The sequence below is a fragment of the Thalassophryne amazonica genome, chromosome 8 (assembly GCF_902500255.1).
Source record: "Thalassophryne amazonica chromosome 8, fThaAma1.1, whole genome shotgun sequence".
In the NCBI taxonomy this organism is placed as follows: domain Eukaryota; kingdom Metazoa; phylum Chordata; class Actinopteri; order Batrachoidiformes; family Batrachoididae; genus Thalassophryne; species Thalassophryne amazonica.
The window spans coordinates 88,053,393-88,080,384 of NC_047110.1; the positions used below are offsets into that span (position 1 = coordinate 88,053,393).

Consider the following 26,992-nt stretch of genomic DNA (forward strand, 5'->3'; position numbering starts at 1 on the left):
CACGCCTGTCGGTTGCATCATTAGCTTGTAAGCAGCCTTTGTGTGAGGATGGGTGTAGTCTCTCGTCATTTTTTCTTTGCAAGGAAATGGCAGAACGACTGGAGCAGCGCGACTGCATCAAATTTGGCCAGAAACTGGGCGACAGCCGGGTGTAAACCATTCGGATTATTCAGATGGCTTTCTGTGACGATCCTCTGGGCATCACACAGATTAAGGAGCGGTACAACCGGTTTAAAGACGGCCGCACAACGGTGGAGAGCGCGCTGCTCTCCGGGCGGCCATCAACATGCTGAAATGACCGGATCATTCCAAAGTGAACGCTGTGGTGATGTGGGACCGTCGTGTGACTATCCGAGAAATTGCGGAAGAGGTGGACATTAGCACTTTTTCGGCACATTCCACTGTGACAGAAGATTTTGCCATGAAAAGAGTTGCAGCGAAATTCATCGGCACGAAGCTGATGGCGCAGCAAAAGCGCCACCGTGTTGAAGCCTCACAGGACATGTTGTGACATGCCCAGCTCTTGCACCATTCAGAAGATTCAGACGGCTTTCGGTGGCTTTTCAGTCGTGTGACTGTCCGAGAAATTGTGGACGAGGTGAGCATGTCACAACATGTAGTTTAATTGTTCTGAGTTAATGCATAATTTGGTTTACAGTTAAAAGGAAAATCATACCAGGTCCTACATCCATGTCATATTCTGTTATTTCAACATCATCATTGACAGGTCAAGTAAAAGGTTGAATATAGGATCATTTAAATATCCACTAATTTTGAGATTTGTTCTTCCAGGAGATGCTGAAAAAGTATCATTAGATAAAAATTTAATTCTGGGGTCCTACAGGGCCCTAGACCCTGGCTCCTGGGGAGCTGTACCCCCCCCCCCCCCCCCCAAGACCCCCTGCAAATTTTCCTCAGATTTCACAATTTTCATTTCACAGCCCTGGTTTACATTATGTTGGAGTCTGATTGTTAATTGTGTTTGTATTCTATGATGACAGCTGATCCTTTTGAATTTACGTTGGTACAAGAATTACAACCTTTTCAGTATGCGGAACATCATATTCAAGATTGGGAATATGAGATAGACCCGGATAATCATTTTTATTCCTCTGTAAATAATAATTTCCAGTATTATACTGAGGAACAGTACAATAAGTGCACTATATGGGAAGGGAAGTTCTCAATAATCCACTTTAACAGTAGGAGTTTGTACAACAATTTTGGGAGCATTAAAGACTTTAAAACAATTCTGCCAACCTTTCAGTATAATTGCTATAACGGAAACTTGGCTTGCTGATGATGACGTTTCAAATTATGAATTGGAGGGTTATGAATTTAATCATCTGAATAGATATAATAGAGGTGGCTGAGTAGCATTGTATGTTGATAAAAGGCTTAATTATAAAGTCAATGATCAAGTGACAATGGCCGTAGAAAGTCTTTTGGAATGTATTACAATTGAAATATGTTTGGGAATAAGTAAAAATATAATTATTAGTAGTATTTATAGAGCTCCTGGCTCAAAAATTGAAGAATTTCAAAATTGGGTTGATAAATATTTTTCACAGATGGGTAATAAGCGAGTATTTGTCTGTGGAGATATAAATATTGATCTTTTAAATCTGCATCAAAATAAAGGGACAGATGATTTCATTAATACCTTGTACACCTTAAATCTATATCCAAAAATTACTAGGCCTTCAAGAATAACTTCTCAGTCAGCTACCCTTATTGATAATATTTTTACAAACCATATCAATACAAAAACAATAAGTGGTTTATTGATCAATGATATCAGTGACCACTTACCAATTTTTATAGTAACAGAGCTGAATTTGAATACTAAATGGAAGGAGAAAATACAATATCGAAAGCGGTTGCAATCTGAAGAAGCTATTACCACCCTAAAAAATGATTTACGTCTGCAGGATTGGAATTCCATTTATATGGAGAACGATGCTAATTTAGTATATGTTAAATTTGAAAAGATATTTCTTGATGTATAAAATAAAAATTGTCCAATTCTACATTGCAGTTTAAATAACAAGTATAATGACCATCCATGGATAACAAAGGGACTGCAAATGGTGTGTAAGAAGAAAAATATGTTATATAGAGAGTTCATCAGAAGTAAATCAAGAGAGGCTGAGATTAAATATAAGTGCTGTAAAAATAAATTAACAACCATTATGCGGAATTGTAAAAAAATCATACTATGGCAAAATTCTAAATGATAATCAAAATAACATAAAGGAAACAAGGAAAATACTGAATAGTATTTTAAGAAATAAACCCAAATAAAAGAATTACCTATCTTACTTTACTTGTAACAATAAAAATGAATATGACATGAACCAAGTAGTGAACAGTTTTAATAAATTTTTTGTTAATGTTGGGCCAGATTTAGCAGCTGACATTCCACATACGACATAGGAAAACCAGCAATTAAGTGAGAGAAATCCATATACTATGTTTCTTGGCCCGGTTGATGAGAGAAATTATTATGATAGACAGCACATGTAAAAGTAAAAAGTCAACTGATCATAATGATGTACATATGACTTTAGTAAAGCAGATAATTCCAGAAATTGTTAAACCATTAGCATATATATTTAATAAATCATTTCAAACGGGAATTGTTCCAAATGGTATGAAAGTGGCAAAGGTGATACCTCTATTTAAATCTGGTGACAAACATCTTTTTACTAACTACAGACCTGTGTCTTTATTGTCACAATTCTCTAAGATACTGGAAAAACTTTACAATAACAGACTGGATAGATTTATTGAATTTCACAACCTGCTTGATGACAGCCAATATGGGTTCATAGCGAAAAGGTCCACGGCTTTGGCTTTGTGCAATGCAGTCGAAGAGATCAATAAACATGTTGACCAAAGGGAATTAGTAATAGGTCTATTTGTTGACTTAAAAAAGGCTTTTGATACAGGTCTATTTGTTGACTTAAAAAAGGCTTTTGATACAATCAATCATAGCATATTATTTAAAAAGTTGGAACTTTATGGGATTAGAGGAGTGGCTCTGAACTGGATTAAAAGTTATTTGCAAAACTGGATGCAGTTTGTTAAACTCGGACTGTGGTTCTGCATATCTGGACATTGTTTGTGGGGTTCCCCAGGGCTCTGTGCTGGGACCAAAATTATTTATTTTATATATTAATGATTTATGTAAAGTTTCCAATGTGTTTAAAGCAGTTCTCTTTGCTGATGACACAAACCTGTTTTCTTCTGGAGAGAATTTGCAGCAATTATTGTTTGATTTGAGAGTTGAAATGATAAAAGCTGAAGAGTTGGTTTGACATGAACAAATTGTCATTAAATTGGTCAAAAACTAAAATTATGTTATTTGGAAATTATAAATTGCATGTACAAATACAGTTATATACTTGGGGTAAATATAGATTGTGTCAAGGAAAATAAGTTGTTAGGTGTGATTATTAATGATAAAATTAATTGGAAAGCTCATTCATTATATTCAAAAGAAAGTTTCTAAAAGTATTGCAATATTGAATAAGGCAAAGTATATTCTAGATGGTTACTCACTACATAATTTGTATTGTGCATTGATTGCTCCTTATTTGACATACTGTGCGGAAGTTTGGGGTAATAACTATAAAACTACATTACAATCATTATTCATCCTTCAAAAAAGAGCATTAAGAATAATTCATAATTCAGGGTTTCGGGATCATACCAATCCGTTATTTATTAAATCAAAGATATTAAAACTTTATATGATTTCATTTAAAGTAGACCTGCATGGAAATAAATGTGGTCAGCTCTCAGAAAGAAATAGCTGATATGTATTTATAAGACCCTTATGAATGCAGTAAAGTAAATCTGCAAGCCCAAATTTATAATTCAGCGGAGAAATCTTCATTTAAAAATGACAAATTTGCAGCTAAAATTTGGCCCTCGGCGAAAACTGTTTGTACATCCGGGACATTGCAGTGACGTTCGGCAGAAGACGGAGCGCTCCCGCCTTCAGTCCGATCCCGCACTGAAATTGATTTTATCTGTTAGTAATGTTATTGTTATGCACATCCTGGTTTCAGCATCCAAAAGTAAGCTGCAATGAATGTGAGATACAGCTCTGCATGCTCAGATCAGCGGTGACATCGACAGCGGGCGACGTTCTTCCCCCACGCCTCGCTCTCTGCCTCCGATGCGCTTAGTGAGTCTGCGTGCTCGATAAACGACGAAGCAGGCCACTCACATCGCCCCTGTGTCTGCTGTCCAGCTGGCACCACAACCCTGTCTACTGAATGGAGGTGCAGCCAACTTGGCAAAAGTCCAGAGACTATGCTCGCTGTTTTGATGGCGAGCGGCCGGTGACACCTGTTGCTGCAAGGACAGACTTTCCGCAGCACCGCACGTCTCGGTAATAGTGGCCACTGAGAGAGGTTTATATCTTTTTAATGACTTGGATTCTTTGCGGGTCCCTCCTCCGTACCCCGCGACGGTAACACCGGAGGCGAAAGACAGTAGATTTTTAATGCCACACCACTCAATCAAACGGGCGTATGGAAAAAGTCCCCCAAAATAATTTTCAAGCACAAATAAAAGAAATGTGTACTCACCAAACGTGCCGCAAGACAATATGAAGTTTTAAAAAAAGTGGATCCTTCCGTATAAGACGAAAAGGTGCAGATGCAAACTGATGTAAATCCACAAATTACAGTTGGCGCGCGCAATGCATGCTGGGATGGGGTCTTTTCCCTGACGTCTCGGCAGCGTCCCGGATGTGATGACAGTTTTGCGGAGGGCTAAATTTTAGCTGTAAATTTGTCATTTTTAAATGAAGATTTCTCCATTGAATGACAGATCTGGACTTGCAGATTTACTTTACTACATTCAAAAGGATCTTATGTGTAAATATGTCATTTTTTGGTCCAAAGATCTGACTGCATTTATTTCAATGCAGGTCTACTTTAAGACTGTTCAGTTGATGCATAAAACAAGAAATAAACAATTACCTCTCAGAATTCAAGAATATTTTACGCTCAGAGAAGGAATGTATAATTTAAGGGGTATGTTTTATTTTAAAATTGCGGGCGCTAGGGCGACTAGGAGGTGTTTTGTGTTTACATTTCTTTCCCAAAAAAAGGAATAATTTACCAGAGAAACTTAAGCAATGTCCAGATATTAACCGGTTCAAACATTTATACAAACAAATGGTATTTTCTAGATATGTATTAGATTAATAGGGTTGAGTTGTGTTATATGTAGAGACTGTTGTACTGGAACCTTCGTTTTTTTGGGGGGTTTTTTTTGTGAGTTGTCTGGAGAAATATTTGACTTCTTTTATCTGTAACTATGTGCTGCTGTGTTCAGATTGTGTTGGATATAAATGTCTATGAACAGGCATATATGCCTGATTGATTTTATACAGGAGGGTAGTCGTGGATAAGCGTTGCTTCTGCCTACACCTTTAGGCACCATGTATTTGGTTTATTTTCTTATATTACTTTCCGTCTTTGACTTTTCTGTTATGAGTTTGGTCATATGAGTGAATTTCTGTTATGCATGGGTGTCTAATAAATAAATTCATTCATTCATGTTGCAGCGACGTGAAGTTGCGTTTGCTCCCCATGTGTCAGTCAGCAGTAAGAATCCTATGATTCTGGCAATAAGTCAAGCCATGACTTTTTAAGACCGTGTAAGCCATCCAAACAGCTTCTGGTATTAACACGGTGTAGTTTTACAACATGACCCTGTGCTGTGAGTGGCAGTTAGCCCAGACTGAGAAAAGGGACTCCTTGGTTCACACCAGCTGTTTAGCAAAACGGTCATCACGGTATTCATTGACTGATGGCGTTCCACACATAAGTTATTCATAAACAGCTTCCAGTTATTCCGTCACTGAGGCACTGGTGTGCCAGTGAGATCTGAGTCTTCTCTTTTCAACAAAGTTATGTTTTTCGGCAAACTTTAGCTGATTTGTGCTAACCGTTGTTAAAGTACAAACAATCACCTGGAATAATAACTGTCTTTCACAGTAAAAGGCTTTGCTAGGGATGGGAATTGTTAAGATTTATTTTTTTTTTTTGCCTATATAAGAAGCACACTGTATTTGCATAGTGTCTCCATTCTCTGGTTTGCCTGTCAGAGATGTTTATGTTAAAATTTGAAGTTATTTTTAAACATACACTTTCTGGTATTGTTTGATTTGTTAAAAGGTCATAAACTGCGGCCTTACTATTGATCTTACAGTTGTTTCATCACATCTTTAGCAATAAAATGGAAAGAGTTATTTCAAAGGTACTGTTTATTGCAGCACTGTTTATAACCTTGCAATAAACAGTACAGTGAAATACTGTTTTCTGGCCAGTGCCTTAGGTTACAGTAGAACTGAGGCTCAGACCTGTGCTGCTTTGGAACTGGGTGTCAGCTGAAGGCTTCAGGCTACTCTGCAATGATGCGCTGCATTGCTGAAGTAGAGTGGATGACAGGAATGTTAGGGGCTACAATTTGCACCCCCAAAAGATGTATTGGTCCATCCATCAAAGAGATTTTGTTTCACTCTCTGGTTCAGCTTGGCTCTGTTTATCAAACTGTCTTCATCTCCCTCTAGCACGCCCCTCTCTCAGGACATGCGTATAAAGATGTTTGCATGCTCAGCTACTGCGTAAAGTTTGATTTTTGTTTTTTCTTTTTACGTCACTACAGTAGTGCTGCATGTTGATGTCACTTTTTTATGACATTGTAAAAAGATAGATAATAGGGCCGCTGCACGATATTGAAAAAAATTGACATTGCAATTTTTTTTGCCCATGGTGATATATATTGCGATATATGACATACTATCTTGCAGGTAGGGTTGCAGCTATTGATTATAGTAATCGAGTATTCTGGCCATTAATCGAGTAATCGGATAAAAAGTACTTTTGCATTTTTAAACATCAATAGTCCAGGGCTCTCACTAAAGAATGGCACAATGTCGCTGCACCAGTGTTGACATTTTGCTGAAATGGTGATGGCATCTGGTTTCTGTTTTTTTTTCCCCAACTTGCAAAATGTAACCATTTTTGTTTGTTTTTTAAGGTTGGTGGACTGGGTCCCTGCGTTAAATTTTTTTTTTTTTTAAATCCCTCTTTCTCTGCAATTCAGCAGATGCATTTCAGCTGTAGTCAGTTTTTTAAATTATTATTATTATTATTATTTTATTTAAGTTACAGTGTTTGTGAAGTGTTGTGTGCTGTCCAAAGAAGTGAAACACTCAATACGAGTCTGAGCAAAACACAGAAGAAAGAGACTTTTGCTGAGAGGATCTTGGCCGGGGACAGAGCTGTGACTCGCCTGGTGTGAGCAGAGTGCTGAGATCCTCTCATACCGGGTAGAGACAGACAGCAGCCGGCCGCCGCGCGAGTCACTCCCCACGTAGAGCGGACCGTGTGTTTCTTAAAAATAGACTAACACGCTGCTTATATATATGTATATATATGTATGTGTGTATGTATGTGTTTTTGTTTTTTTACACAATTATTCTTTATTGACCGAGCTTCATTCATGAAGTCAGTGGTGTGTGTGTCCACATCTCTGTGTGTGAGTGGTGTGTGTAGGTGTTGTCGTGTCCTCAGACGATACAGGCACCTGCAGGAAACATACACCTGTTTATCAACCAAATGTCACTGACAAAGTGACAATAACCAGAACCACTTACTTATGGAAGGGAATATTGTCTCCCTTCTTCCTCCATTTGTGGCTTTGCAAAGATGCGTAGCTTTCCGGCATAGTCCACCTGTTTCTTGACGTGACTAATAGTGAGCTCAGTAAACTGTTTGGAATTAAAATGATGACCACGCCTCCTTGTGGGGACATGGCTCAGTGCGCATGCAAACATTAGTTCTTATATATAACCTCTTTGGCTGATCAACTGCAGCTTGAAGAAGAGGAGAAAGGACGCACTCTTTATTCTGATTCGATCAGCGTTTTGATCAACATGGTGAACAGTTTATTTATCAATGCAGCCCCTCCGCGTACCGGATTGAAGCTTTGAAACTTGTAACAACATGAAAAAATAAATAATTACCCGTGAAAACAGTGTAGCAACAGAAGGCGAGAACAAACTATAATAATAAAGAAATAATAAAGGATTATTAACTGAGCGTGAGGTCTGTACGGGAAATTTCAATCTGTGTGTTTTTTCCGATGCTGTTTAGATATTTAAATGGTAAACATATTGCATTTATATAGCGCTTTTCCATCTGCATCAGACGCTCAAAGCGCTTTGCAGTAATGCCTCACATTCACCCTGATGTCAAGCTGCTGCCATGCAAGGTACACACTACACACCGGGAGCAACGTGGGGATTAAGAACCTTGCCCAAGGGCCCTTAGTGATTTTCTGGTCAGACTGGGATTTGAATTGAGGATCCTCTGGTCTCAAGCCCAACGCTTAACCACTAGACCATCACCTCCCCTAATCCCTATATTTATGGAGTATGTTCATGTCCGACTTGGTTTTCTAATCGTGTTTTTAGCTTTCTGGTTTGTAACAAATGTGATACGCGTTCAGGACCGATTGTCATGGTATCCAGTCTGATATGGGAAAATATCAGACCGGAAATCAGCCAATCAGGACGTGCGTAGCATCACAGCCATATATTGGTCTTTTATTCTGACCTGTTTCATCATTTCAGCTGGATTCATCATCACAACCTCTGGGAAACTGTTAACAGAAGACATCATTTGGAAATACTTTAATTCCTTATTGTGAAAAGTTCTTGTGAACGAACACAGTGTTTTTCAAGAAGTCCCTCAGTGTTATAGCACAGTGCTCCGGGTGTGTTGTTTTCAGCCACCGAAACTAGATGAGTTGTCTTCTTTGCAGCTGACAACGTGATTGATGCGTGCAGTGCAGCAAAGGAGAAGGTGCACGTCACGCACTCGCATTACCAGGATCCTGTATTCGAGTAAATTCAATCTTCAGCATCTTTTGTTCGTTAGTCACGAAAAACTAAAGTGGACTTTTACCCTTATCATTTGGCACGTGCATGCTTAATTTAATTATGCTAGAGCCCAACCGATATGAATTTTTTGAGGCCGATGCCAGTAACGATATTTGGATGAAAAAAATTAAGATAATCGATAAATCTGATGATTTGCCGATAGCCGATAAATCAGCCGATGATATATATATATTTTTTTTTAATGAATAAAATGTTCTTTTTTGGACCTTTAACAAAAAAGGTATGAGCTAAAAGCTGAAGCTTTGTCCTCATATTGATTCACTTTATAACAGAGAAGAATTTTCAAGTTCAAAAAAATGCAATCAAGAATTAAACCTTTGTGAAATTTGCAAATACATATGCTTAAAAAGAGTTGTGAAATACATCTGATCTTGTACTTCTTGTTGCTGCAACTTAGAAATAGGTTATATTACAGGTAGAAAAACTTTCAGTTGCAGACAAGTAATTGTGAGAGGACAGAAACACAAACACTAAGGAAACATTATTTTTACAACACTCCTTTATTTTTCTATTCTGCAACTTTCAAAAACAAAAAACTTTCAAACAACCTTAGTGCAAGCAGAAGTTTGTTTTAGTGCTGGTAGAACATTTTAACAAGAAAACATGGACCCTGCTATAATGTGAGGAAACTATCATATTTGTAACAGTAAAATAAGATTATTTTTACAAGGCCCTGTAGTATGTTTGTGCAATTTTCAAGAACAGTAACAAAGAACTCCTGAAAACGATCTTTGCCATATCACGTGAGGTAAATCTGCCCTACGATTGGATTTTGGAAAACCATGTGACGGAGAACCAATTCCGATTGGACACTCACATTGCGCACGTCATCACACATCTTCTATGAGGAGTACCAAGATGGTCAACGGTGGATCCAAGTCCACGGAGTTAACTTTTCAGCAAAAAAAAAGTAAGTTTCTCTCTCATATCATTAAAAAGTTATTTACAATTTAATAAAGCTTGGTCCCAGCCATCGTATACGACGGCGTCAGCACCAGAGGTTTAATGACGAACGGCAGTAATTCCCAGAACCCTTCCGGGCGACCATTGAATCTGAATGTTTCAACCTCTTAACAGTAAACAAAAGTTTTTCATGCTAGAAATAAGGTCTACACAACGTGGGCTTAATAAAAAACGTGACTGACGCAATGAAGCACATTTGAAACATTACTACATAAACTGAGTTGGAAACTAATTGGAAACTTTATAATTGTCCAGGTCTCCCTTGCAAAAGAGATCTCGATCTCAATGTGACAAACCTGGTTAAATTAAAATTAAATTAAAATCCTCTGGTCTATTTTGCCTTAATTCTTTAAATTAGTTTATGCATAGTGGATTTGGGTGGTATGTGTATGTTGTATCCATGATTTTGGATCCATTAAGAGTATAGCTGCAATTTTTAATTATTGATGACTATGCCCCTTACTTTGTCAGGGTGGTTGTTTTCAGTGCCTTCTGGTTATCGGCAGGATATCTCAAAAGGACATGAACAAATTTCTCTGAAATTTGGAGTCGTTGGCCTTAAGGAAGAGCTCATTTAAATTTTGGTTCATATCCAGGTCAAGGAATCTTTAATTATGATTCTGCTGTGCCTGACCCTGCCTCTGGTCCTCTGTCAGGATTTTTGACTAGTTTAGCAATCAGGATCAAAGGTCATTATCTGTCTTTTGAGCCTGATCACAAGCTCAAAGCCAGGCAAACAACAATGAAACATCGCCACTATGACAAGATTCGTAGATCAGCAAAGAGGATTAGAAATTAATTACTGGGGACAAAGGTCAGAAACGATGATCGATTATAATCAAAGTGTGTGTGTGTGTGTGTGTGTATATATATATATATATATATATATATATATAGATATATATATATACACGAGGTCTGTTAGAAAAGTATCCGACCTTTTTTATTTTTTACAAAAACTATATGGATTTGAATCATGTGCGCTTGCATCAGCCAAGCTTGAACCTTCGTGCGCATGCGTGAGTTTTTTCACGCCTGTCGGTTGCATCATTCGCCTGTGAGCACCCCTTGTGGGAGGAGTGGTCCAGCCTCCTTGTCGGATTTTCATTGTCAGGAAAATGGCCGAGCGACTGCCGCTTTGCTGCATGAAAATTTTTTCAGAAACTGTGTGAGACAGCCAGGTGGAAACCAATCGAAAATTCAGATGGTTTCGGTGAAGATTCAATGGGCATCACACAGATTAAGGAGCATTACAACTGGATTAAAGACGGCCCACAGCGGCTGAGCGGCTGAAGTGACCAGATCATTTCCAAAGTGAAGCTTGTGTTGATCCAGGACATCATGTGACTACCAGAGAAATGGCAGAAAAGGTGGACATCAGCCATTTTTCATCAGATCCCACTGTTAGAGGAGATTTTGATGAAAGCCGTGCGGAGGCATTTGTGCGTTGGGATGAAGCTGCAATTGCGGAGAACAAAAGCAAGTCCGTGTTGGAAGTCTCACGGGACATGTTGTGACATGCTCAGGTCTCCACAATTTCTCGGATTCTCACTCGACTAAAAAGCCACCGAAAGCCGTCTGAATCTTCTGAATGGTGGAAGACCTGGGCAGACCTGTGAGAGCATCATCCCCCCCCCCCCCCCGTGTGTGTGTGTGTGTGTATATGTATATGTATATATATGTGTATATATATATATATATATATATATGTATATGTATATGTATATATATATGAGGTCTGTTAGAAAAGTATCCGACCTTATTATTTTTTTTCACAAACCACATGGATTTGAATCACGTGCGCATGCATGAGTTTTTCCATGCCTGTCGGTTGCGTCATTCGCCTGTGAGCAGGCTTTGAGTGAGGAGTGGTCCAGCCCCCTCGTCGTTGTTTCATTGCCAGGAAATGACGGAATGATTTGGGCTTTTTTTCCATCAGAATTTTTTCAGAAACTGTTAGAGACAGCTGGAAATCATTAGAAAAATTTATCTGGCTTTCGATGAAAATGTTACGGGCTTGGTAGAGAATAAGGAGTGTTACTGTCGCTTTAAGGACGGCCCCAAGCGGCTGTGGGGTGCGCCACGCTCCGAAGCCGCCATCAACAGGATGAACGACCATTTCATTTCTAAACGGATGGCTGTCTGGATCCGTGACCATCGTGTGCCATTTCTCTGGTTATCACAAGAGCTGGACATCAACCATTCTCCGGCAAATTTCACTTTTAACAAGAGATTTTGTCATGGAAAGCCGAGCGGAGGCTTAGCGCGTCACGATGGATTCGCTACTGGAGCGAGACAAAACCACTTACGTTTTGGTCTCACAGGACGGCTTTGAGATGGTGTTCAGACAGCTGCCGGTGGTTTTTCTATCGAGTGATTATCTGAGAAATTGTGGATGTGCCTGGACATGCCAGAACATGTCCCGTGAGGCTTCATCACGGCGTTGGTGTGCGCCATGCGGCACCGCGCGAAGCCTCCGCTCCTCTTTCCATGACAAAAACTCCTGTAACAGTGGAATGTGCCGTTCATTTCCAAACTGGACGCTGTGTTTTATCAGGGACGTCGTCTGACTAGCACAGGAATTGTGCAAAGACGCGGACATCAGCACTTTTTCGGCACATTGAGACAGACGTGTGGAGGAATTCCGCACGTCACGGCGATGCCGCATGGCGCACAGCAACGCCGTGATGAAGCCAGAGAATGTAGTCAAAACATCTCTAAGGCCAGATGTGGTGCTGACCTCAGTGACCTCCAAGCAGGTGGTGCTCCTAGAACTTACGATCCCCTGGGAAGATCGTATCTAGGAGGCCAATGAGCGGTAGAGGGCCAAGTACCAGGATCTGCTGAAGGAGTGTCATTGCAACGGATGGCGAGCAAGATGTGAGCCCATTGAGGTGGGATGCAGAGGGTTCACAGGCCAGTCCCTCTGCAGGGTCTACAACATCCTGGGCATCACTGGGGCCAACAAGCATAGAGCCATTAAGAAAACCACAGAGGCGGCAGAGGTTGCCTCAAGGTGGCTGTGGATCAGGCGAGGAGATCCGTGGGTAGGGTAGCGCTTCCTGGACACAAGCTGGGGGATTGATCACCCCTGGCTGGGTCACCCGGAGGAGAGTGTATGATGTTTGGAAGACCCGAAACACTCTGTGATCCCGGGTAACATCACTGATGATGTGTCAAGGATGCATCACTAGTTGATGTATGTTACAAGCTGTATATGGGTGATTCTTAGACTATGGGCACTTATACTCAACAAAAATATAAACGCAACACTTTTGGTTTTGCTCCCATTTTGTATGAGATGAACTCAAAGATCTAAAACTTTTTCCACATACACAATGGATTATCTCAGCAAAAGAGAAGTGCTCACTATCACAGATTTAGACTGGTTTGTGAACAATATTTGATGGAAATGGTGATATTGTGTATGTGGAAAAAGTTTTAGATCTTTGAGTTCATCTCATACAAAATGGGAGCAAAACCAAAAGTGTTGCGTTTATATTTTTGTTGAGTGTACATTTATAAGGCCAATAGTGCCCGTAGTTAAAGAATCACCCATATGTGTGTATATGTATGTATGTATGTATATGTGTATGTATATATGTATGTGTGTACGAGGTCTGTGATTAAAAAAAAAAAGCGGTCCTTTTTATTTTTTCAAAAAATAAATGGATTTGATTCATATGTTTTTACGTCAGACAAGCTTGAACCCTCGTGCACATGCGTGAGTTTTGTCATGCCTGTCGTTGACGTCATTCGCCTGTGGGCAGGCTTTGAGTGAGGTGTAGACTCCCCCTCCTGTCGGAATCTCTTTGTCTGAGACGCTGCAGGGAGACGGCGCGCCTTGCTTTATCAAATTTTTTCAGGACCGGTGAGGGATATCCGTGTGGACACTATTCGAGAAATTCAGCTGGTTTTCGGTGTAAAGTTTAACGGCTGATGAGAGATTGTGGAGATTCTTTCGCTTTAAGCACAGCCCACAAAGCCGGTCGGAGGTGGCGTCCGTCTGGCTGTTTCGAGCTGAAAACATCCTAATTTAAAGCTCTGTTCACCCAGGACGTCATCAGAGAACAGAGAAGTTTCAGAAGAAGCCGGCATCAGGAGTTTACCCGGACATTCCACTGTTAAAGGAGATTTTGTAATGAAAGAACGTGCGGACGAATTTGCCGAGTCGGTCCGTGACGACGTGGCAAATCCGTCTGCGCCGCGACATGAAAAACACCTCCGTGTTGAAAACCACTTGTAAAATTCAGGCGGCTTTTGATGGCTTTCAACAAGTGAGTATCTGAGAAATTGTTTAACAGCTGGGCATGTTCCAACTTGTCCGTTAAGGTTTCCAACGGAGGTGTTTTTCCTGTGGCAACCCCCCCGCGGTCGGGTCCGGCCCAACATGCGAATCTGCCCGCACGTTCTTTCATTACAAAATCTCCTTTAACAGTGGAATGTCTGGATAAACTCCTGATCCCGAATTCTTCTGAGATATATATATATATATATATATATATATATATATATATATATATATATATATATATATATATAGGTTTTAAGTCTTTACTTAAAAATTTTTACAGACTCCGACTGCCTCACTGAGGGCCATGTGCTGGGTTAGCCAGTACATGGCCCTCAGTTTGCCCACTCAACAAACTTCCCCAGCCTTCTGGACATGTCGTACCAGGAATGCCCCCCCGGTCTCTGGGTTCGGGTCAACAGCTCCAGCAGGGGACCCCAGACTTCCCTTTCCTGTGCTACATCGACCACCTCTTACTGGGGGATCTTGAAGTGCTCCCATGCTAGTGTGGCGATATAATCTCTCCACCTAATCCTGGGTCTTCCCCAGGGTCTCCTATCTATCTATTTCCATATGAAGCGCGCGTGATTCATTCAGGCTCACTAATTGACGTGATGTCTACCGCTATGAGCACTATACCACTGATAACTTTAGAGAAAATGCCAAAATGATCGTCTGTCTTTTAGACATGTAGCACCTGCCCCGTGGGAAACATGACTTACTTGTTTAGGGAGAAACGTGGCTGGAATAAGGTCCAGAACTCCGGATGCTCAATACTTGGCCCAGCTTCACCTACAAAGTTCTTGGAATAGATGTATATGTCCTTCTTGACATGTTTGTGGGAGAAATTTGGTCAACCACCACAAGCTCAACTCAAGTCCAACGCTTGTATTTCTCAGTGTTTTAAAAGATGGGATAAAGTTTACTCCTTCCATGTAATCCTTTGCGGGTATCTTGAATCGCTCCGCGTCCGACACAGGCCATAGCTACGGTGCTTTGTTGCCACCGTTTTCGGTTTAAAGGGCTATTCCGCAGAAAATAAAACAGAAAAGCCTACTTGGTCCTTTTAGACGGAGGGAAAAGTTCAGTGCAGGCTTCGCCTCCTTCAGTCATGATGCAGAGCTAGCTAATGTTAGCTGCCTGTTTGTAAACAGAGACAGAGGTGCGCGGCAAGGGGAAGGGCGGCAGCGGCGGCCTCTGCTCTGCCTGTCAAGAATTCTCATAACTCGTTCATACCATAGGGATGGTATAACCGAAAATTTTAGTGGTGTGTGTGTGTGTGTGTGTGTGTGTGTGTGTGTGTGTGTATATATATATATATATATATTATATATATATATATATATTATATATATATTATATATATATATATATATAAACGGCTGCTCGATTATGGAAAAAATCAGTATCACGATTATTTAGGTAAATACTGAAATCACGATTATTCACTTACAGTTACACAGTTACACATAGTTGCACAATGCATTTATTCAACATTTCTCTCACTCTAAAAAAAAAAAAAATTGTTAGATGTGTCACAGGACTGCTCATTTATGGAGCAGTTTTCTGAAGAAAAATCCTTGGAAATGTTTTTTGCTGTTGTTTGTTTACCTCAGAATTTCTGATTACTGTTTAAAAAAGTTTAGAACACTTGTAATTGAAATAGCTAAATAAATCAATAAATGTTCTTTAGAAACCTTTCATCTGTAAATTAAAACCACCTGTTATTTCAGATTAGATAATTTCTTGTTTAACATAAGGAACCTTGGATATTTATTTTTAGACAAAATAACATGGAAATTTGTACTTTTTTTTAAAGTATGGTACATTATTTATATCTCATTTCAACCAGAAAAACAGACACTGTACATAAATACATATGTTTATTATAAATGCAACAGGAAATAATTTAACAATGACTGCAGTGTGATTCTAAAGTAGGATTTCTGTGACATAAACCTCATGAATCATGATGAATTTTTTTAATGGTCATTTCAACTTGTAATTTCGCCAAAATATGTAATTGCCTTTTAATGTTGTTATCAGGACAGTCATTTCTAAAATATGAATTTGCGCACAACTAGTGGAGAGCTTCTACCTGTGCAAATGTCTTTGGACTTTGATTCGTGGACATTTTTAATGATCCGTTCATTTATTGTTAAAATATAAAATGAAACAGCTTTTTTAAAAATAATAAAATAGTTGCTGTTGAAAGAGCCTTTTATTTAGAAGCAGATGATGTTATGCTGGATTCTTGGGACCAGATGAAGGTCTCTTCTGCAGCTTTGAACTCTGGTGGTTTTGCTGAAAGACACTTTTGTCCTATTTTGAAGAGCAGAGATGTTTTCTTTCGACTGGACTTCGTGGTGTTCAGCTCATCAATGGAAGTTTGGTTGTCTGCACAGCAAATGTTCCTGATTAGGACAAATAAAAATATTTCTTTAAATATAAAGAAACACTAAACAGTTTATATATAAAAAATGGAAAAAAAAACGTGGAAAAACGATGGAAAAAAACGCCCGAAAAAATAAGTTATTTAAAGTTAAGCTTTTGTGGTGTCTGAAAAAAGCTGTAGCTTTATTTGGTAAAAATAAAAAAGACTGAACCATTTACAAATTAAAGCGTTCACTCAGATCAGTTGTGTTAAAAGGCTAAGTTAATGTTAGCCAATCGTTAAACCTTCAGAGCAGTTCAGTAAACGTCACGTTTTATTTTTACATTATTCTCACCTCTATAAAGCTGCAGAACTAAACTCCGTTGGGCAAACTGGGACTTCGCATATATCCAAAAAGTGGGAGATTTTGGACTGAGTGGGTTTGCTCCATCACCCCGGCTGCCTGCCTCGCTCTGCCCAGGAATGATGCCTGAAGGCCGGCTTCTCCGTGTGGGTTGGCCCGCTGTCGCAGTTCGATCGATATCCCACCAAAGTCGACAGTCCTCCCTCGTTTGGCGTCACTCCGAAAAGTAGCTGAAAAAAAGCTTCTCCCAGCAGGGTGATGCGAGAATCGTTCTACTGCTGTTTTTTAAAGCTTTTTTTGTGGGTCAGGCGATGCAAATTCAAGATGGCGATCGCTGAACTTTTTTCAGGTTGTGGAAACAGCCAGAGTGTGACGTAGCCGCAATCTCTGCCCCCTTGCCGCTTCTGAAGTGACGCGTCTGACGTCATGCGTCTTGGGACACGTTGATGGATTGGCCTGATGAAAGGCCCTTAAATCGTTTCACTCAATTATACGAGTTTGGAGATCGTTTGATACAAATATTGATATCGCGATCGAAATTCGGTTAATTGCACAGCCCTAATATATATATATATATATATATATATATGTATTAAAAAAATATGGATTGCGTATAACTGTAACCCATCCCAGTTGCAGTTAGACATATAACCAACTGTCTAAAATTATACACATTCCTTTTTCCCTCCCTGTAAAACAGAGGACCCTGGTAAATCCCTGCATTTGAGCTGGAGCTAGCAAATTCCATTAGCAATTTATTATGCTAAATCACCTAAAAATACCCAGTTTGTTTCTTAATTGCCGAAATGTTTGAGTCAAAAGTGAACAGCAAAGCTGTTGCCACACAATAAAAGCTTAGTTACCAAAATTCAGAGGGTTAATGACCTTGGGTTTCAGAGGAAGGTGACACCAGACAGCAAGTAGCCAGAGACACATGTACTGTTTAAACATATCAATTAGTACAGTTTCGATAAGGTTTCCTGTCGTGTCAGTTTAATTTCCTGTCTGTTCATTCCATATGTCACTGGCTTCACTATGTTTGATGCTATACGATGGCTATTTAATACAAGGTTGTCTGCATCATAGTTGTCATCCATGGTTTGGTGATAATTTAAACACTGAAACATGAATAGTAATTGTCTGGAATTTTATTATAGTTTACAGTGAAGCCTGTAACATTTTGTTCCTAGTTATTGTGTTGTGTTTGGTGCCTTTGGTTTCTAAAATAAAGTTTTTTGTTAGAGTGAAATGTTTTTTGCTTGAAGTCGCACTGACTCCTGGAGACATTTATCTACAGTATTGGTGATGTGAAGGCTCTCTTGAAGGGCTTTTAAAGCTAGTAAATTGCATAGCCATAAATATCCACATACTGTAATGTACATGCTGCCCGGACACAAAGTACGTAAATGCTTCACTGGACTCTGAGTCGTCACATGATGCCTCTCCAATTGTCGTCTTCCCATCATCAGAAACTGGCAGAGACCCACAAGTGAATGCAATACGAGAATGACTGCAGTTTGCATTTCACTGATTGTGTACAAGCACATAATTGTAGAATGGCAGTGCATGCATGCTTACACTTTCACAGTATTTGAACTGGAAACTTTTGGTATGCTCCCCCTGAGAGATTTGGGTGTGCAAACTCATCATACCTGGAGGTGGTTGTACTTATGAAGTGTCTCCACCTACTGAAACTGGTCCTGACTTGTTCATAAGCTTAAATATGCTGTATTTCAGTGTCACTACTGGAGTGGACTCTGTGCATAATCTGGTAGCCACATTGTAGATTATTGAATAAATTTTGGAACTGCTCAGTGTTTCCACATTTGGCTGCACCCTCACCTTCAGCTCCTGGCACGGCCCTGGTTGTATTTGTGTCATCACTGTTTTACTTGGTGGGAGAGTGAGACTGTACTGCACAGCCATCCTGCTTCGTGTATCCTGATCCCATCAGCTCTCAGAAATAAAGCAGAGGAGGTCCTGATTAGTATTTGGCTGGGACTCCACTTGGGAAGACCAGGGTCTGTGCATGTTTCTCTTTGTCGACCTGAAGTTCCATCAGGAAGAACATCCAGCTTAAAACTAGTGCTAAATCCCCCAGTGCAAATCTGTACCCAGGAAGTGGAAGTGGAAGCCCACAGAGCACTTTACGCACATGAGCACATCTCTGATCAGCTGTGATAGTCTCACACACGCACACCTGTGTACATGTTTGTGTGTCTGTGTTATAAACTCCCTGTACACCTGTGTCCTGTTAGGTTGCAGTTGTCTTCCCGATAGAAAAAGTTACAAAATGGCAAGCTCATGGTATAATCACCAATCCTTCTGCAATCCATCTGCAATCATACGGTACATGATCATCCTGGACCCCGCCGCCCACCACCTGGAGTGTTGGGTTTGTCGGGATAACTAGGAGCAAACTTTTGGACTGTTCAAATTTTTGATGTCTATAGAAATCATCGGGAACCCAGCTGGGTCATCGGAAAGCTTGTGGCAAGTTAACCGGCCGTCTCCAACATCCGAGAGCCCTGCTGCAAACTGATGGCATTAGACTTGTACCAAACAATGGCCCCGTTTACATGACTATAATCATTTGATAACTTAGTAATCCAGTAACTGTAATAATCTGGTCTATTGTGATTATGTACATGCACTTCATTAATCTGATAATTAGAAAAGCCAGGTTTACATGATTTCAGTTCATTAGTTGGATTTCTTTGGAAGTGGAGAAAGAAGAAAGGGCAGCTCCTGATGGGGGGAAAAAAAGAGCAAACCCTGTCACTCTTGTCAGTCTCTGTCAGTGAGGAGGTTCACGGCGTTGATGTCCTTGCACCTGAAATATGACGTCACGGTTTTAAAAAAACTCCACTCAACTTCAATATATTTGTCTATAAACCTCATAAATCGCCAAGAAATTTGCTCTTTTGAATGCTGAAACAACACACAGGGCCATTCAAGGATGCTTGGGCATCCTGTCAATTTTTTTGGAACACACAACGGACTCTCTGAACTTTGTGATTGAAACAAGGATGTTATGAGGCCTGACAAGACAGCAGGCCATCCCGCTGTATATCTGTAACTGTGAGTGACAACTGCTGTTACACATGCGCAGATGTAAAACAATGAAATAAATCTGGTATACATGTACCGAAGAAATCGGAGTATTGGGGAGAAATCTAGGTGTGTTAATCCGATTTCTCATAATTAGATAACGGTCATTATCAGATAAAACACATCAGATTTTCCTGTTTACATGACCACTTAATAATCAGATAATGCCAATAATCAGATAGCAACTGCATTTTTGTGTGTTCTGCCCCTTTTCACTGTTCAAATCACCATCGGACAGGAAAAAATCACTCGGGGCCCTTGGACAAAGTCTTTAATCCCTAAATTGCTCCTTGCATGACAACAACCTGACATCTGTGTGTGTGTGTGTGTGTGTGTGTGTGTGTGTGTGTGTGTGTGTGTGTGTGTGTGTGTGTGTGTGTGTGTGTGTGTGTGTGTGTGTGTGTGTGTGTATGTGTGAGTGGCTGAATTTGAGGTATCACTGTAAAGCACTTTGACCTTACAAATGCTAGATAAGTGCAATAGAAGATTTAGGGATATTGCTGTTTAAATAGGTGCAAGTTTGAATGTCAAAAAGCAGTCAGTGATTGAATGCTTGAAGTGACCTGAGCTTGTAAGTCTGAAAAGGCCTTTATACACAAATAAACTGTCCAGCAGGTCCAACAACTTTAAACTTTTATCTTATGCAATAAGATGTGTTCAGATGTAAAATGCTGAAATATATTAGAGCACAGGGTGTGAGTGCAGAGTGAACAACAAATCTCAGAAAGGAAGGAAAAAGACAAAGTGGCAGCAGGAGGAGAGGAGACATGATAAAGAAAAGAGAAGCAGACCTTAGAATGTGCAGGTGAATGTTGAGAAGGAAAATGGTGGAGATAAATGATACATGAAGTAGGGCTGAGGTAAAAAAAACAAATAGATTCTTAGATGTATCGCGATGTAATGTACTTTTTATGTAAGTACTTGTGCCGTATGGCTTCATTACAGCTGCTCTCTTCGTCTTCACCTCTATTTTCATTTTAATATGCGCTGAGTAGTACATTGTGGTGTAGCACACATGCACACTGTTCATTCCACTGAACCTAGGTACAGTAGCACAGCTGCTAGCATCAATATTTTCATAATTCTTATTAATTTAGAATAGTCAGCTCATTTGACATTGTATTCACTGTAATAACTGGCCAAACAAAGTATGATCATATTTGCATCTTTTGAACTATAAGATCACATTCAGCTGATAATGGGAAGTAATTTATTTTTAAGGCACGGTCAGTCTGTTTTGGGTGATTATTTTTATATTTTAACTATATTAAGTGGGAAAAGTGTTGTTTTTTTCAGCTAATCTGCTTAATCTGTGTTTTGCTGGTGGGCTGCAGCTTTGATGTAAGATAGGTAGGTTTATTTTTGGTTGCTGAAGCAAGGCTTCTATGAACTTTAATTGGATTAGAGATTGTGCCTTGGGTGCCAAGTTCATGTCAGGTACTCTGGGCTGCTCTGCCTTTTTTTCCTCTCTCAAGCTTCTGTCTTTCCTCACATCACTCTATACTTTATCCCACTGTAATCAGTGACCCACTTATTCCCCCTGGCTGTTTTGCCTAAGTGTAGGTTTGTGCAAGTGTAAATGGAGGATGTTATTGTTTGTGTCTAGTTATCATTTCTTTGCCATGGATACATCTTATAATGAGATTACAGTCTTTGACAACATGTAGGAGAACAAAGGATAGGAAATGGAGGAACCGTAGTCGCTCATACAGGCAATGATGGATTTTAAGACTACAAAGATATCCTGCTTGGTCATAGTGCTGTAGAAGGATGTGAGAGAACTGTTATTGTCCTCTTTCAATTGTGAGCTTCCTGATTGGCGGCTTTGGAAAGGAAGAGGGTGACGTCATTGGTAGTTTGTATCATGAGTGTGTTAATAACTTTTAGTGTGCCAGAAATAATCATCTTTACAGCACTAGAATACAGTCCATGGAAAAGGCAACATCATGCTTTCTCAACGCTCATACGGACATTGAACCAGTGCTGTCATATGTGTACTTCTCACAGCCTACACATGGAGACATGTTTGACAGTTTTGTCATGCTTGTCATCCATTTTTCATTGTTGCTGTTGTCTTATGTGTATGAGATTAGATTGAGATGTAATTCAGTTCAGAAGCGTTTAATGAACAAAGGACGTTTATGTTTTACACGCTCACACATTTGGGTAGAGAGGAAAAATGTCCCGTGCATGATGGCAGCTCTCTGCCTCACCAGTTTAAAGCTACTGTAAGTTTTCAAGACTGCAGCAAACACTGTCCATTCAGTATTATGTTTTGAACCTCTTAAACATTATTTATGACATATGCTTAACATCAAATATAGTGCCGCGTTATACTGTAAGATGTTTTGTTAGACTGGTTACACTTTGTTACTACTCCTAAAAGTGACTTGAATTTTACATTTCCATTATTTAGTGTTGGATTGCTAAAATGTAGGGCTGCAGCTATCGATTATTTTAGTAATCGAGTATTCTATCGATTATTCTGGTGATTAATTGAGTAATCGGATTAAAAAGTACTTTTACGTTTTTAACAACATCAACAGTCCAGGGCTCTCCGTAAGCAATGGCACAATGTGGCTGCGTCATCATGGAGATTATTAAATTTAGTGTATCCCTTTCTGTTTTCCTGGGTAGTCATTTATTTTTTCACATCTTTACAAGTTTTGGATCTTTTCTGGTGTCAGGAGCTCAGCTAAAGTCAGGCCAATGTCTTGACATTTTGCTGAAATGGTGATGGGATGTGGCTTTCTGTTTTTTGATTTCCCCAACTTGTAAAATTTAACCACTTTAATTTTTTTAATTTTTGTTTTTAAGGTTGGTGGACTGGGTCCCTGTGTTTTTTGTTTGTTTATTTGTTGTTTTTCATCCCTCTTTCTCTGCGATTCAGCAGATAAATTTCAACTGGAAAAATTGCGGTCAGTTTTTAAATTATTATTTTATTTGAGTTACTGTGTTTGTGAAGCATTGTGTGTTGCCCAAAATAGCGAAAAATAAAAAGCGAAACACTCAGTTCAAGTCTGAGCAAAACACAGAAGGAAGAGTGGACTTCTTCCAGAGACTGTTTGTCAGTGTGGCTGGGAACGGAGATGTTTTGAGGCCAGCACAGAGAGCCACGTGAATAGTCACTCCCCACGTAGCGCAGAGAGCAGGCAGCAGACAAAAAGTGTGGTTTTTTTGGGGGGGGGGGGGGGGGGGTTTTACAACAAACGCACTGCTTTGCTTTACATGTGCAGTTAGCTATTTCAGATGATCAGGGTGGACCGTTTTTCTCCTTAAAGGCTTTATTTCACTCTGTGTCCCGCTAATTTGATTTGCACTTACACAGCTCATGCACGCTCTAGGCTTCTTCTGTTTGTTTTTCTGGGGACATTACAGCGCCACACACAGGCCTGGCATATGTACTACAATGTTAAATGAAGCTTCGAGGCACAGAATTTGCCTCAAACATTTTTTGTAATCGAATTATTCTAATTACTTGACTAATTGTTTCAGCCCTAGCTAAATGTACGAGGTCTGTTAGAAAAGTATCCGACCTTTTTATTTTTTGCAAAAACCATATGGATTTGAATCACGTGTGATTGCATCAGCCAAGCTTGAACCTTTGTGCGCATGCTTGAGTTTTTTCACGCCTGTCGGTTGTGTCATTCGCCTGTGAGCACGCTTTGTGGGAGGAGTGGTCCAGCCCCCTCAGCGGATTTTTATTGTCAGGAAAATGGCTGAGCGACTGCTGCTTTGCTGCATCAAAATGTTTTCAGAAACTGTGAGAGACAGCCAGGTAGAAACCATTCGGAAAATTCAGATGGCTTTGGGTGAAGATCTTATGAGCATCATACAGATTAAGGAGCATTACAACTGGATTAAAGACGGCCCACAGCAGCTGAGGGCGCGCCGCGCTTCGAGCGGCCATTGACAGGCTGAAACGACCAGATCATTTCCAAAGTGAAGGCTGTGTTGATCCGGGACGTCGTCTGGCTACCAGAGAAATGGCAAGAGAGGTGGACATAGCACTTTTTCGGCACATTACACTGTTACAGGAGATTTTGTAATGAAAGACGTGCGGCGGAATTCGCGCGACAGGACGGAGCCGCGTAATGGCGCAGAACAAAAAGTACCTCCGTGTTGGAACTGCTCACGTGATCTCACGGGACATGTCCAGCTCTTACACCATTCGGAAGATTCAGACGGCTTTGGGTGGCTTTTCAGTCGAGTGAGTATCCGAGAAATTGTCAAAGAGCTGGGCATGCCACAACATGTCCTGTGAGACCAACACGCAGGTGCTTTCGTTCCGCGCCATTAGCGACTCCGTAGCAAATTCCTCCTCTCCTGTTTTCATGACAAAATCTCCTTTAACAGTGGAATGTGCTGGAAAAGTGCTGATGTCCACCTTTTCTGCCACCAGGGGAGGTGATGGTCTAGTGGTTAAGGTGTTGGGCTTGAGACCAGAAGATCCTGGGTTCAAATCCCCGCCTGACTGGAAAATCACTAAGGGCCCTTGGGCAAGGTCTTTAATCCCCTATTGCTCCCGGTGTGTAGTGAGCGCCTTGTATTTTTGTTATTGTAAAGCGCTTTGAGCATCTGATGCAGATGGAAAAGCGCTATATAAATGCAGTCCATTTACCATTTCTCTGGTAGTCAGATGACGTCCCAGATCAACACAGCATTCAGTTTGGAAATGATCTGGTCGTTTCAGCCTGTTGATCGCCGCTCGGAGCGTGGCGCGCCCTCTGCCATTGTGCGCCATCTTTAAACCGGCTGTAACACTCCTTAATCTGTGTGATGCCCATAAAATCGTCCCTGAAACCCATCTGAATTTTCCGAATGGTGTCCACCTGGCTCTCTTACACAGTTTCTGGAAAAATTTGATGCAGCGCTGCTCCAGCCGTTCAGACATTTTCCTCACAATGAAAATCAGATGAATGGGGAGGACCAGTGCTCACTCAAAGCCTGCTGACAGGCGAATGATGCAACCGACAGGCGTGAAAAAACTCACGCATGCGCACGAAGGTTCAAGCTTGGCTTATGCAATCACACGTGATTCAAATCCATAAAGCCATGGTCAAAACCCGCCGTACTTGCGTGCGTGCAGTCTACTTGCAAAAACGTTGGCTAAATTTGGAAAGCCGTACTTCGTAAGGCGCAGACACGCCGTAGAGGTTTTAGTGCATGCAGAACTTTCGCTGCGGTCAGGCTGCGGATTCACCAGCAGTACAGATGACTCACGTTGTGAGTACTGCCTCAGTACGGATTCAAAGCAGCACATTTTCATTCAATTACTATTGAATTAACCAAATCCATACGTAGGCAGTACGGATTACTGCACTCACCACATACTATGGACATACTATGCGTTGAGGCATGCACAACGCAGCTTCTCACTTGAACTTGGACTTTATTCCAAACGTTTGCAACCACACACTCCACAGCTTCAGTCTGTTAACTAGCTGTAACTTTTCGAGGCAAGTAAACACTCGTACAACTGACCGCTGCAGGCTGGACATGCTCATGCATCGCCGACACCGAAAAACACCTGCCGCTCCGGTCCCGCTCATAAAAAAGAAAAGCGACCCCACACACACACACACACACACACACACACACACACACACACACACACACACACACTGCTTTATTGTCAACTCTCTTTATCGTTACACTCCTAGAGACGTGCGTTGAATGTACTCCCTCCCTCCTCTTGCTACTGCCTCCGTACGTTTTCACAAAAACGTAGTGGCCGTGGCATCCGCAGAAAACGTATGGCGAAAAAAACGCACGGTGGGTTGTGACCGGGGCTTAAGGTTATTGCAAAAAATTAAAAGGTCGGATACTTTTCTAACAGACCTCGTATATTGCACTGCAATCGTTTACCAGGAAGGACTGGGCTATTTCTTGTTGTTGAATAATGTCCAGTGGTTAATACTGTACCATATACTTTTTTGTTGTTTGTTTTAAAGAGAAGACAATTGAATAAATATTGTATTATAAATGACAAGTTTAAAAAAATGTTATTATTTGAGTAATAAAACTAGCAGAGTAATCAAAACACTCGATAATCAGTTAAAAAATAATCATAAAAGGCAGCCCTAATCATTGATCAAACTTTGCAGGACTGTGGCAGGACTACATAAATAATGAGCACATTGCTAAACTTTACTTTTTGAATTTCTTAGGACCTCACATTATTCATTATGCTGCACCCCACAATTTTGGTGGTGTGGTGAGTACCATTGGGCCTGAAGAAAACTCTAATACCCCGTCATACATAGCCGGAATTACACAGAATGGCGTCAGAATTATGAATTGGCGCACTTCCAAAAAGTGTCGGATTTCAGTTCCAAAATGTTCTGACAGCCATCTGTGGAAGTTGACACAGTTGGTCAAAATTGGCTGGCCACCCCGAGTGTGATGCACATGTTCAAAACTCTCTGGGCGCCGTCGAGATGGGACACCTATCCAACACTGATCCTTGTGCAGTCTGAGGTCCATCTGACCGCAATTTACATATTCTGATGGAGGAAAAATGGGATCCAGAATGATTTGAGCACATACGAGGGAACCTTGAGATGGATAATTATGAATTATTATTGTGTACAGTGAACGTGAACACCGGCTATCAAACTGAAAGCTCTGTGCGCTACTGCACGCACGCCGCCGCAAATCTAAACAGGCTGTTATATTCACAATAGACCTTACAATACAGATATTTGTCCATTCCTTCCTATGGGCAATGTAAATAATGTGAACTATTGTCCCCATCATAACTGCCTATTACACGGGCAGCTGCATCTCTCTGTCTTGCGCGGTAATGCGTCATTGCACACGTCAAGCTCGGTGCTGAATGGATCTCACGCTGTAATAAATGGTCACCTTCTAACTCTGTAGGAGATATGACATGGA

General features: G+C 40.5%; 1 protein-coding gene across 1 annotated transcript in view; it reads left to right on the top strand.

The window, feature by feature from the left end:
• The window catches only part of mob2a (MOB kinase activator 2a), a 176,827-nt gene that overhangs the window by 20,330 nt on the left and 129,505 nt on the right, over positions 1-26,992 (top strand). The gene's annotated exons all lie outside the window — the stretch shown is intronic.